Raw genomic sequence first — 4,654 nt, 5'->3', positions numbered from 1 at the left:
TGCAGTGGCGCAATCTCAGCTTACTGCAGCCTCCGCCTCCCACGTTCAAGCAATTCTCCTGCCTCAGCCTCCCAGGTAGCTGGGATTACAGGCACCCACAACCACACCTGGCTAATTTTTTGTATTTTTGTAGAGATGGGGTTTTGCCATGTTGGCAAGGCTGGTCTCAAACTCCTGACCTCAGGTGATCAGCCTGCACTGGCCTCCCAAAGTGCTGAGATTACAGACGTGAGCCACTGCACCTGGCCACCTTTTTTCTTTTTTTTTCTTTTTCTTTTCTTTTCTTTAAACTACAGCTGCTAGCACCTCTAAGAAATTGTGTTTACTTTATTATTCTTATTATTCTTTTCCTTTCTTGAGACAGGGTGTCTCTCTGTTGCCCGAGCTGAAGTGTAGCTCACTGCAACTTTGAACTCTTGGGTCAAGGAATCCTCCCACCTCAACCTCTTGAGTGGCTGGGACTACAGATGTGTTACTAACATTAACATCTTGCATTAATGTGGTACGTTGGTTGCAATTAATGAATCAATATTAATACAATATCAACCAGGCGCAGTGGCTCATTCCTATAATCCCAGCATGTTGGGAGGCCTAGGTGGGCCGAGTTTGAGACCAGCCTGGCCAACATGGAGGAACCCTGTCTCTATTAAAAATACAAAAATTAACTGGGTGTGGTGGCCGGTGCCTATAATCCCAGCTACTCGGGAGGCTGAGGCAGGAGAATTGCTTCGACCCGGGAGGCAGAGGTTGCAGTGAGCTGAGATCATGCCACTGCACTCCAGCCTGGGCAACAGAGCAAGACTCTGTCTTGAAACTAAAAGACAAAAAACAAACAAAATATGCATGTAAAGTTCCTCTATGTCTTTTAATGACTTTATAGCTGATTTCTTTTTGTCACTGAACAATATTTCATTGTATAGATATACCATAGCTTGTTCATCTATTCACCTATTGAAGGATAGCTTGGTTGCTTCCAAGTTTTGAAAATTATGAATAAAGTTGTTATAAACACTCATGTGCAGGTTTTTTGTGGACTTAAGTTCTTTAATTCTTTGGGTAAGTATTAAGGAGTGCAATTGCTGAATTTTATGGTAAAAGTATATTTAACTTTTTAAGAAACTGCTAAATTGTCTTTCAAAGAAGTGGTACCATTTTGCATTTCCACCAGCAATGAATGAGAGCTGGTGTCGCTCCACATCCTCACCAGCATTTGGTGTTGTCAGTGTTCTGGATTTTGGCCATTTTAATAGGTATGTTGTGTTATCTCATTTTTTTAAAATTTGAATCTCCCTTAACATATACTGTGGAGCATCTTTTCATATGTATATTAATCACCTATGTATCTTCTTTGGTGAGGTGACTGTTAAGGTCTTTGGCCATTTTTTCATGGGATTGTGTTCTTACTGATGAGTTTTAAGAGCTCTTTGTGTATTTTGAATAACAGTACTTTATCTGATATGTCTTTTGCATGTATTTTCTCCCAGTCTGCGGCTTGTATTTTCATTGTCTTGGTGTTATAGTGTTTTTGATCACTAGCAGGTCTTTTTGGTTCGTTCTAAGAATTTCCATCTCTCCGCTTACATTGCCCATGTGTTCTTGTATGCTGTCATCTTATTCTTGGTATCTTAATCAGTTGTTTCAAATTCCTGGTCTGAGAATTCCAACATCCCTGTCATATTTGAGTCTGGTTCTGACGCTTGCTCTCTCTCTTTAAACTGTGTGTTTTGTCTTTTTTTTTTTTTTTTTAAATGTCTTGTTATTTTTTTCTTGATAGCAGGACATGCTGTACTGGGTAAAATGAGCTGCTGCAAGCAGGCCTTTAGTAATGTGGTGACAAAGTGTGGAGGGAGAAGAGCATTCTGTAGTCTCACAAGTAGGTCTCAGTCTATTAGTGAGCCTGTGTCTCTGAACTGTGAGCTTTAAACATGCTTTTTAGGTTTTTTCCCACTTTCGGTGGTACTGGATGGCTAGAGTGGGCTGGAGTTATTTCCCTTCCCGTAGATCCATCCAGCTCTTGATAAAACCCCAGCAGGTTAGATTGAGATTAAATGGTTTCTCCTGAGGGCAGACCTTGTTAAGAATAACAGAATGGGCCCAGCGCAGTGGCTCACGCCTGTAATACCAGCACTCAACCCCGTCTCTACTAAAAATACAAAAATTAGCCGGGCGTGGTGGCAGGTGCCTGTGATCCCAGCTGCTCAGGAGGCTGAGGCAGAAAGAACTGCTTAAAACCCAGGAGGTGGAGGTTGCAGTGAGCTGAGATTGTGCCGCTGCACACCAGCCTGGGTGACAGAGCGAGACTCCGTCTCAAAAAAAAAAAGAACAGAATGCTCTGGCCTGTTGCAAACTGGTTCTTGCCCCACCTGCTACCAGAGGGGATTTTTCTCTCTCATTGTGAGAACCTGGTTGAGCTCCCGACATAAAGTTCACAAATTTATAGCTGGAGATTTTTCCTTGAGATTTGTCCACAGAAAGCCTCGAGCAGTTTCTTAATTACAGCTCAGGTGTCCCTGCTCCAGCACTGATTCACATGGAGGATTTTGCTCTTTGGGTTTCTGGTCTGGTAAGTTGTGGTACTCTGTATTTGCCTTTCTGTCTCTCCAGTTTTGGGGGCAGTGGTTTGCCCTGTGACCTCACACGAAGTATGGAAAACCTTAAGCCATGAGTGTGGATTTTCCTGTTTTTAGTTCCAGTGTGGTTTTGTTGTTGTTTTTCTTTCACTATTTAGTTCCTGTGAACCATCAGGTCTTCTTAAGCTGTAATTTTGAAATTATAATAGGTTAACAAGAAGTTACAAAGAAAGTAGAGAACTCCCCTGTACCCTTAACCCAGTTTCCTACAAAGATTACTTCTTTTTTTTTTTTTTTTTTTTGAGACGGAGTCTCGCTCTGTCGCCCAGGAGGGAGTCCAGTGGCGTGATCTTGGCTCACTGCAACCTCCGCCTCTTGAGTTCACACGATTCTCCTGCCTCAGGCTCCAGAGTAGCTGGGATTATGGTCACCCACCACCACACGCGGCTAATTTTTGTATTTTTAGTAGAGACAAGGTTTCACCATGTCAGCCTAGCTGGTCTTGAATTCCTGACCTCAGATGATCCACCCATCTCAGCCTCCCAAAGTGCTGGGATTACAGGGGTGAGTCACCCAATGTGCTGGCCCAATGGTTACTTCTGATATAACACAATATCAAACACAGGAATTTGACATTGGTATGACATGTGTGTATGGTTCTAGATAATTTTTATCACGTGTAGATTTGTGTAGCTAACACTGGAAACCAGACACGAAACAATTCCAGCACCACAAAGATCCCACTGTGAATGCCACCCCTTAATTAGTCATACCTACTTACCTCTCCTCTTGACAAAAATTATTTATTTATTTATTTTTTTTTTTGAGATAGAGTCTCGCTCTGTTGCCCAGGCTGGAGTGCAATCTTGGCTCACTGCAACCTCTGCTTCCCCATTCAAGTGATTCTCCTGCCTCTGCCTCTGCCTCCCAAGTAGCTGGGATTACAGGTGTCAGCTGCTAGGCCTGGCTACTTTTTCTATTCTCAGTAGAGATGAAGTTTCACCATGTTGGCTAGGCTGGTCTCAAACTCCTGACTTCAAGTGATCCTCTTGCCTTGGCCTCCCACAGTGCTTGGATTACAGGTGTGAGCCACTGTGTCCAGCCTTGACAAAAATTCTACAATTCTTTTTCATTTTGAGAATGTTATAGATATAGAATCATATAATAGATGACCTTTAAAGATTGGCCTTTTCCACAGCCTAGTTTCCTCAAGATCCATCCAACTCGTGATATCAATAGCTCCTGACTTGTTATTGTTGAGTATTCCATGGTATGGATGGGCAACTGTTTATTTAACCATTCATATATTGAAAGACATTTTGATGCTTTCTAGTGTTTTGCTATTACAAATAAAGCTGCTATGAACCATTTTATACCAATTTTTGTGTGGATATAAGTTTTCACATCATTTTTGGTCTATATATTTTGAAACTATGTTATTGAATGCATACACATTTAGAATGTTTATGTTTCTCTTTTATAAAATGTCTCTTCCATCACTATAAAATGCATCTCTTATTGTTATGAAATATCTCTGTGGTAATGCTTCTTGTCTTAAATTCTACATTTTAAAAAATATTGGCCGGATGTGGTGACTCACACTATAATCCCAGCACTTTGGGAGGTTGAGGCGGGAGGACCACAGGAGGTCAGGAATTTGAAACCAAGCTGGCCAATATGGTGAAACCCTGTCTCTACTAAAAATACAAAAATTAGCTGGGCATGGTGGTGCACACCTGGAATCCCAGCTACTTTGGAGGCTGAGGCAGGAGAATTGCTTGAACCCAGGAGATGGAAGTTACAGTGAGCTGAGATCACGCAACTGCACTCCAGCCTGAGTGAGAGTATGAGACTCCATCTCAAAAAAATAAATACATACATACATAAATAAAGTTAATATAGCCATGCCAGGTAAAAAAAAAAAAACAACTAAAAATAGAGTTAGCTTTTGTTTTGTATATTTTTAACATTTCTCTTCTAGATCTCTTACTTTATATCCTTATGCATACTTTCCCCCATGGCATTTTTTAAATTGTGGTAAAACATACATAATATAAAATTTGCCATTTTTATTATTTTAAGAG

Source organism: Mandrillus leucophaeus, unplaced genomic scaffold (genome assembly GCF_000951045.1).
Source record: "Mandrillus leucophaeus isolate KB7577 unplaced genomic scaffold, Mleu.le_1.0 Scaffold392, whole genome shotgun sequence".
Lineage (NCBI taxonomy): Eukaryota > Metazoa > Chordata > Mammalia > Primates > Cercopithecidae > Mandrillus > Mandrillus leucophaeus.
This window is presented reverse-complemented; position numbering follows the sequence as displayed.